Genomic DNA, 15,965 nt, shown 5'->3' with positions numbered 1-15,965 from the left:
AGACTCTGTTTTCGCCAAGTCGCTTTTGGGTCCTCATTCACCTGCATAACAGAAGGATCCGACCAAAGAATGGACCCAGCGACTACAGACGCTCGTAACACTGCCGTCGAGATCCAAGTGTCATGCAGGTGAAAGAGGACCCAAAAGCGACTTTAACAGAAACAGAGTTTATTTAAGTCCAAACAGGGAATAACAAAAATCCTCTAGTCTGTAGAGGGGAATAACTGGAGAAGCGGCCACAGACTGCAGGTCGCTTCGGGTAGGCGCAGGCCGTAGTTGACAGAGACACCTGCTCACACGCAGCATCTGATGAAGGCAAAAAACACGACAGGACAGGGCGATACACAATCACAGCAAAAACACGACAGGACAGGGCGAAACGCAATCACAGCATGGTGAATACTAAACAAGGAACCGACGGGACAGGAACGGAACACAAAGGAATAAATAGGGACTCTAATCAGGGGAAAGGATCGGGAACAGGTGTGGGAAGACTAAATGATGATTAGGGGAATAGGAACAGCTGGGAGCAGGAACGGAACGATAGAGAGAAGAGAGAGCGAGAGAGTGAGAGAGGGAGGGGGAGAGAGAGGGATAGAAGGAGGGAAAGAACCAAATAAGACCAGCAGAGGGAAACGAATAGAATGGGGAGCACAGGGACAAGACATGATAATAAATGACAAACATGACAGTACCCCCCACTCACCGAGCGCCTCCTGGCGCACTCGAGGAGGAATCCTGGCGGCAACGGAGGAAATCATCGATGAGTGAACGGTCCAGCACGCCCCGAGACGGAACCCAACTCCTCTCCTCAGGACCGTAACCCTCCCAATCCACTAAGTATTGGTGACCCCGTCCCCGAGAACGCATGTCCATGATCTTATGTACCTTGTAAATAGGTGCGCTTCGACAAGGACGGGAGGGGGGAGGGAAGACGAACGGGGGTGCGAAGAAAGGGCTTAACACAGGAGACATGGAAGACAGGATGGACGCGACGAAGATGTCGCGGAAGAAGCAGTCGCACAGCGACAGGATTGACGACCTGGGAGACACGGAACGGACCAATGAACCGCGGAGTCAACTTACGAGAAGCTGTCGTAAGAGGAAGGTTGCGAGTGGAAAGCCACACTCTCTGGCCGCAACAATACCTTGGACTCTTAATCCTGCGTTTATTGGCGGCTCTCACCGTCTGTGCCCTGTAACGGCAAAGTGCAGACCTCACCTCCTCCAGGTGCGCTCACAACGTTGGACAAACGCTGAGCGGAGGGAACGCTGGACTCGGCAAGCTGGGATGAGAACAGAGGAGGCTGGTAACCCAGACTACTCTGAAACGGAGATAACCCGGTAGCAGACGAAGGAAGCGAATTGTGAGCGTATTCTGCCCAGGGAGCTGTTCTGCCCAAGACGCAGGGTTTCTGAAAGAAAGGCTGCGTAGTATGCGACCAATCGTCTGATTGGCCCTCTGCTTGACCGTTAGACTGGGGATGAAACCCGGAAGAGAGACTGACGGACGCACCAATCAAACGACAGAACTCCCTCCAAAACTGTGACGTGAATTGCGGGCCTCTGTCTGAAACGGCGTCTAACGGGAGGCCATGAATTCTGAATACATTCTCAATAATGATTTGTGCCGTCTCCTTAGCGGAAGGAAGTTTAGCGAGGGAATGAAATGTGCCGCCTTAGAGAACCTATCGACAACCGTCAGAATCACAGTCTTCCCCGCAGACAAAGGCAGACCGGTAATGAAGTCTAAGGCAATGTGAGACCATGGTCGAGAAGGAATGGGGAGCGGTCTGAGACGACCGGCAGGAGGAGAGTTACCCGACTTAGTCTGCGCGCAGTCCGAACAAGCAGCCACGAAACGGCGCGTGTCACGCTCCTGAGTCGGCCACCAAAAGCGCTGGCGAATAGACGCAAGAGTGCCTCGAACACCGGGATGACCAGCTAACTTGGCAGAGTGAGCCCACTGAAGAACAGCCAGACGAGTGGAAACAGGAACGAAAAGGAGGTTACTAGGACAAGCGCGCGGCGACGCAGTGTGCGTGAGTGCTTGCTTAACCTGTCTTTCAATTCCCCAGACTGTTAACCCGACAACACGCCCATAAGGAAGAATCCCTCGGGATCAGTAGAAGCCACAGAAGAACTAAACAGACGGGATAAGGCATCAGGCTTGGTGTTCTTGCTACCCGGACGGTAAGAAATCACAAACTCGAAACGAGCGAAAAACAACGCCCAACGAGCTTGACGGGCATTAAGTCGTTTGGCAGAACGGATGTACTCAAGGTTCTTATGGTCTGTCCAAACGACAAAAGGAACGGTCGCCCCCTCCAACCACTGTCGCCATTCGCCTAGGGCTAAGCGGATGGCGAGCAGTTCACGGTTACCCACATCATAGTTGCGCTCAGATGGCGACAGGCGATGAGAAAATAAGCGCAAGGATGAACCTTATCGTCAGACTGGAAGCGCTGGGATAGAATGGCTCCCACGCCTACCTCTGAAGCGTCAACCTCGACAATGAATTGTCTAGTGACGTCAGAGTAACGAGGATAGGAGCGGACGTAAAACGTTCTTTTAGAAGATCAAAAGCTCCCTGGGCGGAACCGGACCACTTAAAACACGTCTTGACAGAAGTAAGAGCTGTGAGAGGGGCAGCAACTTGACCGAAATTACGAATGAAACGCCGATAGAAATTAGCGAAACCTAAAAAGCGCTGCAACTCGACACGTGACCTTGGAACGGGCCAATCACTGACAGCTTGGACCTTAGCGGAATCCATCTGAATGCCTTCAGCGGAAATAACGGAACCGAGAAAAGTAACGGAGGAGACATGAAAAGAGCACTTCTCAGCCTTTACGTAGAGACAATTCTCTAAAAGGCGCTGTAGAACACGTCGAACGTGCTGAACATGAATCTCGAGTGACGGAGAAAAAAATCAGGATATCGTCAAGATAGACAAAAACAAAAATGTTCAGCATGTCTCTCAGAACATCATTAACTAATGCCTGAAAACAGCTGGCGCATTGGCGAGACCGAACGGCAGAACCCGGTACTCAAAATGCCCTAACGGAGTGTTAAACGCCGTTTTCCACTCGTCCCCCTCTCTGATGCGCACGAGATGGTAAGCGTTACGAAGGTCCAACTTAGTAAAGCACCTGGCTCCCTGCAGAATCTCGAAGGCTGATGACATAAGGGGGAAGCGGATAACGATTCTTAACCGTTATGTCATTCAGCCCTCGATAATCCACGCAGGGGCGCAGAGTACCGTCCTTCTTCTTAACAAAAAGAACCCGCCCCGGCCGGAGAAGAAGAAGGCACTATGGTACCGGCGTCAAGAGACACAGACAAATAATCCTCGAGAGCCTTACGTTCGGGAGCCGACAGAGAGTATAGTCTACCTCGAGGAGGAGTGGTCCCCGGAAGGAGATCAATACTACAATCATACGACCGGTGAGGAGGAAGGGAGTTGGCTCGGGACCGACTGAAGACCGTGCGCAGATCATGATATTCCTCCGGCACTCCTGTCAAATCGCCAGGTTCCTCCTGAGAAGTAGGGACAGAAGAAACGGGAGGGATGGCAGACATTAAACACTTCACATGACAAGAAACGTTCCAGGATAGGATAGAATTACTAGACCAATTAATAGAAGGATTATGACATACTAGCCAGGGATGACCCAAAACAACAGGTGTAAACGGTGAACGGAAAATCAAAAAAGAAATAGTCTCACTGTGGTTACCAGATACTGTGAGGGTTAAAGGTAGTGTCTCAAATCTGATACTGGGAAGATGACTACCATCTAAGGCGAACATGGGCGTAGGCTTCTCTAACTCTCTGAAAGGAATGTCATGTTTCCGAACCCATGCTTCGTCCATAAAACAACCCTCAGCCCCAGAGTCTATCAAGGCACTACATGTAGCACCCGAACCGGTCCAGCGTAGGTGGACCGACAAAGTAGTACAGGACTTTGATGGAGAGACTTGAGTAGTTGCGCTCACCTGTAGCCCTCCGCTTACAGATGAGCTCTGGCTTTACTGGACATGAATTAACAAAATGTCCAGCAACTCCGCAATAGAGGCACAGGCGGTTGGTGATCCTCCGTTCCTCTCCTTATTCGAGATGCGAATCCCTCCCAGCTGCATGGGCTCAGTCTCAAAGCCAGAGGAGGGAGATGGTTGCGATGCGGAGCAGGGAAACACCGTTGATGCGAGCTCTCTTCCACGAGCCCGGTGACGAAGATCTACCCGTCGTTCTATGCGGATGGCGAGAGCAATCAAAGAGTCCACATCTGAAGGAACCTCCCGGGAGAGAATCTCATCCTTAACCACTGCGTGGAGTCCCTCCAGAAAACGAGCGAGCAGCGCCGGCTCGTTCCACTCACTAGAGGCAGCAAGAGTGCGAAACTCAATAGAATAATCCGTTATGGACCGTTCACCTTGGCATAAGGAAGCCAGGGCCCTAGAAGCCTCCCCACCAAAAACTGAACGGTCAAAAACCCGAATCATCTCCTCTTTAAAGTTCTGGAACTTGTTAGAGCAATCAGCCCTTGCCTCCCAGATAGCTGTGCCCCATTCTCGAGCCCGGCCAGTAAGGAGTGAAATGACGTAAGCAACCCGAGCTCTCTCTCTAGAGTATGTGTTGGGTTGGAGAGAGAACACAATCTCACACTGCGTGAGAAAGGAGCGGCACTCAGTGGGCTGCCCGGAGTAGCAAGGTGGGTTATTAACCCTAGGTTCTGGAGGCTCGGCAGGCCAGGAAGTAACAGGTGGCACGAGACGTAGACTCTGGAACTGTCCAGAGGGTCGGAAACCTGAGCGGCCAGGTTCTCCACGGCATGGCGAGCAGCAGACAATTCCTGCTCGTGTCTGCCGAGCATGGCTCCTTGGATCTCGACGGCAGTGTAACGAGCGTCTGAAGTCGCTGTCCATTCCTTGGTCGGTTCCTTCTGTCATGCAGGTGAAAGAGGACCCAAAAGCGACTTTAACAGAAACAGAGTTTATTTAAGTCCAAACAGGGAATAACAAAATCCTCTAGTCTGTAGAGGGGAATAACTGGAGAAGCGGCCACAGACTGCAGGTCGCCGGGTAGGCGCAGGCCGTAGTTGACAGAGACACCTGCTCACACGCAGCATCTGATGAAGGCAAAAACACGACAGGACAGGGCGATACACAATCACAGCAAAAACACGACAGGACAGGGCGAAACGCAATCACAGCATGGTGAATACTAAACAAGGAACCGACGGGACAGGAACGGAACACAAAGGAATAAATAGGGACTCTAATCAGGGGAAAGGATCGGGAACAGGTGTGGGAAGACTAAATGATGATTAGGGGAATAGGAACAGCTGGGAGCAGGAACGGAACGATAGAGAGAAGAGAGAGCGAGAGAGTGAGAGAGGGAGGGGGAGAGAGAGGGATAGAAGGAGGGAAAGAACCAAATAAGACCAGCAGAGGGAAACGAATAGAATGGGGAGCACAGGGACAAGACATGATAATAAATGACAAACATGACACCAAGGAGCCATGCTCGGCAGACACGAGCAGGAATTGTCTGCTGCTCGTCATGCCGTGGAGAACCTGGCCGCTCAGGTTTCCGACCTCTCTGGACAGTTCCAGAGTCTTCGTCTCGTGCCACCTGTTACTTCCTGGTCTGCCGAGCCTCCGGAACCTAGGGTTAATAACCCACCTTGTTACTCCGGGCAGCCCACGGAGTGCCGCTCCTTTCTCACCCAGTGTGATATTGTGTTCTCTCTCCAACCCAACACATACTCTAGAGAGAGAGCTCGGGTTGCTTACGTCATATCAATCCTTACTGGCCGGGCTCGAGAGTGGGGCACAGCTATTTGGGAGGCAAGGGCTGATTGTTCTAACAATTACCAGAACTTTAAAGAGGAGATGATTCGGGTTTTTGACCGTTCAGTTTTTGGTAGGGAGGCTTCTAGGGCCCTGGCTTCCCTATGCCAAGGTGATCGATCCATAACGGATTACTCTATAGAGTTTCGCACTCTTGCTGCCTCTAGTGACTGGAACGAGCCGGCGCTGCTCGCTCGTTTTCTGGAGGGACTCCACGCAGTGGTTAAAGATGAGATTCTCTCCTGGGAGGTTCCGTCCAGTGTGGACTCTTTGATTGCTCTCGCCATCCGCATTGAACGACGGGTAGATCTTTGTCACCAAGCTCGTGGAAGAGAGCTCGCGTCAACGGTGTTTCCCTGCTCCGCATCGCAACCATCTCCCTCCTCTGGCTCAGAGACTGAGCCCATGCAGCTGGGAGGTATTCGCATCTCGACTAAGGAGAGGGAACGGAGGATCACCAACCGCCTGTGCCTCTATTGCGGACTTGCTGGACATTTTGTCAATTCATGTCCAGTAAAAGCCAGAGCTCATCAGTAAGCGGAGGGCTACTGGTGAGCGCTACTACTCAGGTCTCTCCATCTAGATCCTGTACTACTATGTCGGTCCATCTACGCTGGACCGGTTCGGTGCTACATGCAGTGCCTTGATAGACTCTGGGGCTGAGGGTTGTTTCATGGACGAAGCATGGGCTCGGAAACATGACATTCCTTTCAGACAATTAGACAAGCCTACGCCCATGTTCGCCTTAGATGGTAGTCATCTTCCCAGTATCAGATTTGAGACACTACCTTTAACCCTCACAGTATCTGGTAACCACAGTGAGACTATTTCTTTTTTGATTTTTCGTTCACCTTTTACACCTGTTGTTTTGGGTCATCCCTGGCTAGTATGTCATAATCCTTCTATTAATTGGTCTAGTAATTCTATCCTATCCTGGAACGTTTCTTGTCATGTGAAGTGTTTAATGTCTGCCATCCCTCCCGTTTCTTCTGTCCCCACATCTCAGGAGGAACCTGGCGATTTGACAGGAGTGCCGGAGGAATATCATGATCTGCGCACGGTCTTCAGTCGGTCCCGAGCCAACTCCCTTCCTCCTCACCGGTCGTATGATTGTAGTATTGATCTCCTTCCGGGGACCACTCCTCCTCGGGGTAGACTATACTCTCTGTCGGCTCCCGAACGTAAGGCTCTCGAGGATTATTTGTCTGTGTCTTCGGTACCATAGTGCCTTCTTCCTCTCCGGCCGGGGCGGGGTTTTTTTTTTTTGTTAAGAAAAAGGACGGTACTCTGCGCCCCTGCGTGGATTATCGAGGGCTGAATGACATAACGGTTAAGAATCGTTATCCGCTTCCCCTTATGTCATCAGCCTTCGAGATTCTGCAGGGAGCCAGGTGCTTTACTAAGTTGGACCTTCGTAACGCTTACCATCTCGTGCGCATCAGAGAGGGGGACGAGTGGAAAACGGCGTTTAACACTCCGTTAGGGCATTTTGAGTACCGGGTTCTGCCGTTTGGTCTCGCCAATGCGCCAGCTGTTTTTCAGGCATTAGTTAATGATGTTCTGAGAGACATGCTGAACATCTTTGTTTTTGTCTACCTTGACGATATCCTGATTTTTCACCGTCACTCGAGATTCATGTTCAGCACGTTCGACGTGTTCTCCAGCGCCTGTTAGAGAATTGTCTCTACGTGAAGGCTGAGAAGTGCTCTTTTCATGTCTCCTCCGTTACTTTTCTCGGTTCCGTTATTTCCGCTGAAGGCATTCAGATGGATTCCGCTAAGGTCCAAGCTGTCAGTGAGTGGCCCGTTCCAAGGTCACGTGTCGAATTGCAGCGCTTTCTAGGTTTCGCTAATTTCTATCGGCGTTTCATTCGTAATTTCGGTCAAGTTGCTGCCCCTCTCACAGCTCTTACTTCTGTCAAGACGTGTTTTAAGTGGTCCGGTTCCGCCCAGGGAGCTTTTGATCTTCTAAAGGAACGTTTTACGTCCGCTCCTATCCTCGTTACTCCTGACGTCACTAGACAATTCATTGTCGAGGTTGACGCTTCAGAGGTAGGCGTGGGAGCCATTCTATCCCAGCGCTTCCAGTCTGACGATAAGGTTCATCCTTGCACTTATTTTTCTCATCGCCTGTCGCCATCTGAACGCAACTATGATGTGGGTAATCAAGAACTGCTCGCCATCCGCTTAGCCCTAGGCGAATGGCGACAGTGGTTGGAGGGGGCGACCGTTCCTTTGTCGTTTGGACAGACCATAAGAACCTTGAGTACATCCGTTCTGCCAAACGACTTAATGCTCGTCAAGCTCGTTGGGCGTTGTTTTTCGCTCGTTTCGAGTTTGTGATTTCTTACCGTCCGGGTAGCAAGAACACCAAGCCTGATGCCTTATCCCGTCTTTTTAGTTCTTCTGTGGCTTCTACTGATCCTGAGGGGATTCTTCCTTATGGGCGTGTTGTCGGGTTGACAGTCTGGGGAATTGAAAGACAGGTTAAGCAAGCACTCACGCACACTGCGTCGCCGCGCGCTTGTCCTAGTAACCTTATTTTCGTTCCTGTTTCTACTCGTCTGGCTGTTCTTCAGTGGGCTCACTCTGCCAAGTTAGCTGGTCATCCCGGCGTTCGAGGCACTCTTGCTTCTATTCGCCAGCGCTTTTGGTGGCCGACTCAGGAGCGTGACACGCGCCGTTTCGTGGCTGCTTGTTCGGACTGCGCGCAGACTAAGTCAGGTAACTCTCCTCCTGCCGGTCGTCTCAGACCGCTTCCCATTCCTTCTCGACCATGGTCTCACATCGCCCTAGACTTCATTACCGGTCTGCCTTTGTCTGCGGGGAAGACTGTGATTCTTACGGTTGTCGATAGGTTCTCTAAGGCGGCACATTTCATTCCCTCGCTAAACTTCCTTCCGCTAAGGAGACGGCACAAATCATCATCGAGAATGTGTTCAGAATTCATGGCCTCCCGTTAGACGCCGTTTCAGACAGAGGCCCGCAATTCACGTCACAGTTTTGGAGGGAGTTCTGTCGTTTGATTGGTGCGTCCGTCAGTCTCTCTTCCGGGTTTCATCCCCAGTCTAACGGTCAAGCAGAGAGGGCCAATCAGACGATTGGTCGCATACTACGCAGCCTTTCTTTCAGAAACCCTGCGTCTTGGGCAGAACAGCTCCCTGGGCAGAATACGCTCACAACTCGCTTCCTTCGTCTGCTACCGGGTTATCTCCGTTTCAGAGTAGTCTGGGTTACCAGCCTCCTCTGTTCTCATCCCAGCTTGCCGAGTCCAGCGTTCCCTCCGCTCAAGCGTTTGTCCAACGTTGTGAGCGCACCTGGAGGAGGGTGAGGTCTGCACTTTGCCGTTACAGGGCACAGACTGTGAGAGCCGCCAATAAACGTAGGATTAAGAGTCCAAGGTATTGTTGCGGCCAGAGAGTGTGGCTTTCCACTCGCAACCTTCCTCTTACGACAGCTTCTCGTAAGTTGACTCCGCGGTTCATTGGTCCGTTCCGTGTCTCCCAGGTCGTCAATCCTGTCGCTGTGCGACTGCTTCTTCCGCGACATCTTTGTCGCGTCCATCCTGTCTTCCATGTCTCCTGTGTCAAGCCCTTTCTTCGCACCCCCGTTCGTCTTCCCTCCCGTCCTCCCGTCCTTGTCGAGAGCACACCTATTTACAAGGTACGTAGGATCATGGACATGCGTTCTCGGGGACGGGGTCACCAATACTTAGTGGATTGGGAGGGTTACGGTCCTGAGGAGAGGAGTTGGGTCCCGTCTCGGGACGTGCTGGACCGTTCGCTGATTGATGATTTCCTCCGTTGCCGCCAGGATTCCTCCTCGAGTGCGCCAGGAGGCGCTCGGTGAGTGGGGGGGTACTGTCATGTTTTGTCTTATATTGTCTTGTCATTTTGCTTTTCCTTCTGTTCGTTTTCCCCCTGCTGGTCTTTTTAGGTTCGTTCCCTTTTTTTCTCTCTCCCTCCCTCTCTCTCTTCTCTCTATCGTTCCGTTCCTGCTCCCAGCTGTTCCTATTCCCCTAATCAATCATTTAGTCTTCCACACCTGTTCCCTATCTTTTCCCCTGATTAGAGTCCCTATTTCTCCCCTTGTTTTCCGTTTCTGTCCTGTCGGATCCTTGTATATTGTTCACCGTGCTGTGTCTTTGTATCGCCCTGTCGTGTCGTGTTTCCCTCAGATGCTGCGTGGTGAGCAGGTGTCTGAGTCTGCTACGGTCAAGTGCCTTCCCGAGGCAACCTACAGTTTATGATCGAGTCTCCAGTCTGTTCTCGTCATTACGAGTGGAATTGTTTTTTATGCTTTATTTACCGCTCCGATTTGTCTAGGAGTATTGCATATTTCCTTTACTGGATTAAAGACTCTGTTTTCGCCAAGTCGCTTTTGGGTCCTCATTCACCTGCATAACAGATATGAGCAGAAGCAGGGAGGCAAAGTAGAGGGAGCATGAGGCTAATGCGGGGATCGGTAGAGACTCTGAGCTAGAAAAGAGTCTCTATGTGACCAGTAGAGACTCTGAGATAGAAAATGGTATATCATACACTGCAGTTGAGGAACAATGGGAAAGTAATTCTTTTGAAAGTTGATACAATTGTAACCCCACTTTTGAGAAAATGGCCCTTGAATGTTTGGTACACCTACTGGAGAGCTCTTCTTTGTCTAAACCCAATCAGTATCGTTCACATCCTCTTAAGCCTTAGCTCCATCCATCTCTTTAAGGATTCACATATGAGGCCATGTGCTAAACAGAGTAAGTAGTTTAGTAAACAACCAAAGATGTAGACTAGTGGTAGCCTACAATAAGGAAAAATTCCAGGTAAAAATACGCTACCTGGCTAACTTGAAGAAAAAAAATATTGAAAAAAATATTGAAAAATACCTGGCTAACTCGATGGGTAATGTAATCATCATGGCAAAGTAGAGTCTTTTGTTCAGACATGTAGCTAAACAATAAACCGACATAATCCCACCTCATACTACTACCAATACAAACATTGTCAAAGCTGTAGTATGACTCTGTAGGTAGCTAAAGCTAACCAACCAGGTTCAATGTTAGCTAGCTAACATTAGGCTATACTAGCAATGCAAATGGATTTTCTGATTTGAATAATATTACTACATAGATGATAAACGTGACTTTAGTTAGCGACCCGGGAAGGCAAACGTTCGCTAGTTAGCTAACAGTATGCTTTAACTTGCAATGAAAACGACTTTCTGACTAAATTTGAAACGTATATCTATAAATGTAGCTAGACTCTTACCCGTATACATGGATGAACGCTCAAGGCAGACTGGAACCATTTAACTCTGTTTTGTTTGTAGCTACATCTTTTTGGTCAGCGTTGTATCAAGTCACTCAGGTTCACACTGACCGTGGCATGTGCAGAAAGTAGCCCGTCACTTTTTCCAACTGTCCAATAGTGCCTGCTATATTCAGGGCATCAATGTTGTTGAGAAAAGTAGCAAAACTTTTGTAGTTCTCGATGGCTAACGTTATATCTTTCAAAAATGGCACAGTAGAAAGGACTATCAACACATACTGAACACATACTGAATAGCTCACGTTATAGACAGAAGCATGCTACATGGCAGACCAATCCAAACTCATCTCCCATCAACCCATCCATTATCTCAGCCAATCATGGCTAGCAGGAAGGTTCCTGTCTTTTTCCATGGCTAAAACAACTATGCTCATAATTTAATGTTTTTATTTTGTATTTACAGAAAACAAGTGTTTTATTAAGTCACATGAAACTTCCAGAAGGCATTTCTGCCCAAAAACACATTTTGATTAAAAAAATACATGTTTACAATCAAATGCCTGTCCTGTGAAGTAGTGATGTGCAACATACACCTAGTTTCCTGAAGCGAGACACAACCTTAATTCGGTGACTAACATTTGGTGTGATATTTGCTTTAACTTGGGGCTACACTAGAAAATCAGACAGCCTGTTAAGTGAGGGTGGAGAGATGAGGCCACTGTCAGAACAAGTTGTCTTCTATGTCAGGGGGACAGTCATACAGCACTCACTCCCTCTATGTTAGGCTCTCTAGGTTTGACTGTTAGCTTTAGCCTGAAACTGGCTCGCATCTGGGTCATTTCTAGACACAACATGTCAGCCTTTCTGGTGGAACGCCCATTGCCCTAGAGGAGTCGGTCAACAATGACTCTTATGTCAACTTTCACGCTTGATTTCCCTTGTTTTTTTCTCCTTCTTCTCCTTTGTTGTAGCCTGAACAACAATGCAGACATACTGTACAAAATAGACGACATTTTGGGGCATGTCTGGCAACTGAACATTTTCATAAAACATACTATAAATCACCATCGTCTGAAGCTGTCATGTTTGGTAGCATGATTTGGCAGCAGATTGTTGGTTCACTGAGGGACAGCTTTCCACTCAGTGGTCTCCAGAAGGAGTCAGGCTATGTCCCAGGCCAGGGAGAGGGGCATCTCTGTCTCTGTCTCTCTCACACACACACGCTCACTCTCTGACACACACTCTCACTCTCTCTCTCACACACACACACACACACACACACACACACACACACACACACACACACACACACACACACACACACACACACACACACACACACACACACACACACACACACACACACACACACACACACACACACACACACACACACACACAAAATATAGATGTCTATCGAACACTCCAGTCTCTCACTGACAGAACTAGCTCTTGCACATTGATTGTTCATCCTCATTTGTGTTTGGTCCTATGAGTGTGTTGTGGCATCGGTGCCTTCACTCCTGATGCACTTTCAGCTTTTGTCTGTTAACTGGCCTGGGATAATCCTCCCTCTCTGTCCCCTCAGAGTGCTGTCCTAACTGGCTCAGTGACCCTGACACAGTCACTGAGATCATGTTGGCCCCTGCTCATTATTGTCTGGCGGCCAAGCACCCCCACAATGGCCGTGCAGTTGCCCCCTCTGTTACCAGATGGTCTGAGATTCTATGTGTCAGAGAAACCATATGAGGTAGCCATGCCCCCCTCTACAATCAGTCCACAATTCTTTGCAAACCCAGTCGGTGATACCTACTCATATCGATCCCTGTCCTCAAACCCAACTGAGGACATCCTCAGTGTAGAGCAACAGCCAGGTCTGTGTGTATTATTGCCAGCTCTCTCGGCACCAGCCATGGATGCTGTAATAAAAGGAACTGTGATTACCTGACAATGTAATTTACCATCAGAGATTTACTAGAGTAATTTACCCCGGCGTCTCTCTCTCTCTCTCTCTCTCTCTCTCTCTCTCTCTCTCTCTCTCTCTCTCTCTCTCTCTCTCTCTCTCTCTCTCTCTTTCTCTCTGGTGGTCAGTGCGAGTGAGTGACTGTGCGAGTGAGTGACTGTGCTTATCGACTATCACGTAGGAGCAAAGCAATGCCTTTCTCACCAGATCCATTCTACTGTTGTTTACCACGTACAGCACCTGCCCTAGAGCCACAAATAAACACAAGCCTCTTCACACCAATTGAGAGGCTCTGTTAACGTATCCACCTGTCTGTTTCCATCAAAGTACACTGGTACACTATGAAACGTCTGCATAATGGATCTATTATATAATGTACATCTGTACATCACAGGAGGTTGGTGGCACCTTAATTGGGGAGGACGGGAATGGTATCAAATACATCAAACATATGGTTTGTGTTTGAAGCCGCTCCATTCCAACCATTATTATGATCCGTCCTCTCCTCAGCAGCCTCCACTGCTGTACATCACTTTTCAGTGAGTCAACCAGCAGAACCCAGAGCTGAGAAGACTGCTGGATTTAATTCATATGGTTTTGGATGTGTAACAGGGTGGCTAACCCTAGCTCTTGGTGAGCTTCTAGCTACTTGTAGTAGGTATGCAGGTTTTTTCTCCAGCCCTGCTAAGTATGCAAGCCTAGTGGAACGAACTGCCCCTCGTCCCAGCCATTCCCTTGTGCTGTCTGAGAACCTCTGCCAGTCCCTCAGCCAGAAACATGAACGTCTGGGATATTTATCAACCTGTGTTTTTCTAGCTTTAATTTGACATGCTAATGATATGAGTCATAAATCACAGGTTAAGCCTTACATAACAGTAGCAATAATAGACTATTAATACTGAAGGACAGAATATCGCCACTGATAGGCTACTTTGAGAGAAATCAGCTGAAACGTGTACATTAAAGCCTCTTGGGTAGACTGATCAATTAATAACCCATTCTGTCCATGAGGTTTACACTCTTCATTATTGTAGTGCTCAGTAGCCTAGCTCTGTCTGTTCGTGTTTGTATGAATTATACAGAAGGGTCTAAAATTATTGACACCCTTGATAATGATGAGTAATAATGACTCTATAAAATAAAGAATTCAAATACTGAGCTATACTGCATGCACTTTTTTTGTTGTTGAAATCATATTATTTTATACTAATACAATTGCTCAGAGAAAAAGATTTTGTTGAATATGTTATAATTAATTTGCTCAAAAGGTAGGAGTCAAAATTATTGACACCCCTAAAGATTATTATAAATAAAGTAGGGAAATCAAAATAAAGTAGTCAAAAGTTTAGTATTTGATCTCATATTCCTAGCGCGCAAGCGCAATGATTACATCAGGATTATGACTCATTTGTAGTTTTTGGTTGTGTTTCAGATTATTTTGTACCATATAAAATAAATGGTAAATAATGTATTGTATTTTGGAGTCACTTTTATTGTAAATAAGAATAGAATATGTTTCTAAACACTCCTATGCTAACCTCCCATGTTATTGGTAATGGTGAGAGGTTAGCATGTCTTGGGGGTATGATATAAAATGCTAACCTCCCATGTTATTGGTAATGGTGAGAGGTTAGCATGTCTTGGGGGTATGATATAAAATGCTAACCTCCCATGTTATTGGTAATGGTGAGAGATTAGCATGTCTTGGGGGTATGATATAAAATGCTAACCTCCCATGTTATTGGTAATGGTGAGAGGTTAGCATGTCTTGGGGGTATGATATAAAATGCTAACCTCCCATGTTATTGGTAATGGTGAGAGGTTAGCATGTCTTGGGGGTATGATATAAAATGCTAACCTCCCCTGTTATTGTAATAGTGAGAGGTTAGCATGTCTTGGGGGTATGATATAAAATGCTAACCTCCCCTGTTATTGTAATAGTGAGAGGTTAGCATGTCTTCGGGGTATGATATAAAATGCTAACCTCCCCTGTTATTGGTAATGGTGAGAGGTTAGCATGTCTTGGGGGTATGATCTTTCATCCTCTAAGGCTCTCACTCATCCTTATTCATGATTTATTCAGGACTATACGTAATCATGGGAGCATCCACATTCATGTTGTGTAGTGTTTATGTAGTTTTTAGAAACATACTCATTTCTTATTTTCAAATACAAAACGTTTGACTACTTTATAAGCTTCTTTAGGGGTATCAATAATTTTGACCCCTACATATTTTTGATTTTTGTATTTCTTGATTTTTGTATTAACACAAAATAATATAATTTGTAATATGTACATGTAGGTAAAGTGGTAAAGTGACGCCTTGACTAACAGTAGCCTAGCGGGTAGGAGCGTTGGGCCAGTAACCAAAAGGTTGCTGGATCGAATCCCTGAGATGACAATCTGTTGTTCTGCCCCTGAGCAAGGCCCGTAAACCCACTGTTCCCCCGGTGCCGATGACGTGGATATCGATAAAGGCAGCCCCCCCGCACCTCTCTGATTCAGAAGGGTTAGGTTAAGACACATTTCAGTTGAATGCATTCAGTTCTACATCCCCTTTTCCTTTGCTTTTCTTTACAATCCTATATAGCTAGCAGTCTAGTGATGTATGAATTATTCCTAGTGTGCCCTTGACAAAGTATAATTATTCCACACAATAAGATAACGATCAGGTGTGCCACATTAATACTTTATGTAAGAGCTTATGTCATGATATGAGACTTCAAAGTGTTGGAGAATAAAGCTCTCAAAACTCCAATAGTCAAAGATGAAGGTTTAATTAGAATTCTAATTTGCGTTTAATATGTTCCCTACACAAAGCTATTGTATAGTGTGGGTATCTACAAGATGAATGGCTTTGAATCAAGAATAATTTTGTCGGAATTGTTGTC

The 15,965-nt window shown here is 47.6% G+C and overlaps 1 protein-coding gene across 2 annotated transcripts in view; it reads left to right on the top strand.

The window, feature by feature from the left end:
* Positions 1–15,965, top strand: part of LOC124039585 (LIM zinc-binding domain-containing Nebulette-like) — a 139,122-nt gene that overhangs the window by 49,050 nt on the left and 74,107 nt on the right. The gene's annotated exons all lie outside the window — the stretch shown is intronic.

The sequence above is a fragment of the Oncorhynchus gorbuscha genome, linkage group LG07 (genome assembly GCF_021184085.1).
Source record: "Oncorhynchus gorbuscha isolate QuinsamMale2020 ecotype Even-year linkage group LG07, OgorEven_v1.0, whole genome shotgun sequence".
Classification (NCBI taxonomy): Eukaryota; Metazoa; Chordata; class Actinopteri; order Salmoniformes; family Salmonidae; genus Oncorhynchus; species Oncorhynchus gorbuscha.
The sequence above is the reverse complement of the archived record's forward strand: the minus strand, read 5'-3'. Positions and strand labels throughout refer to the sequence as shown.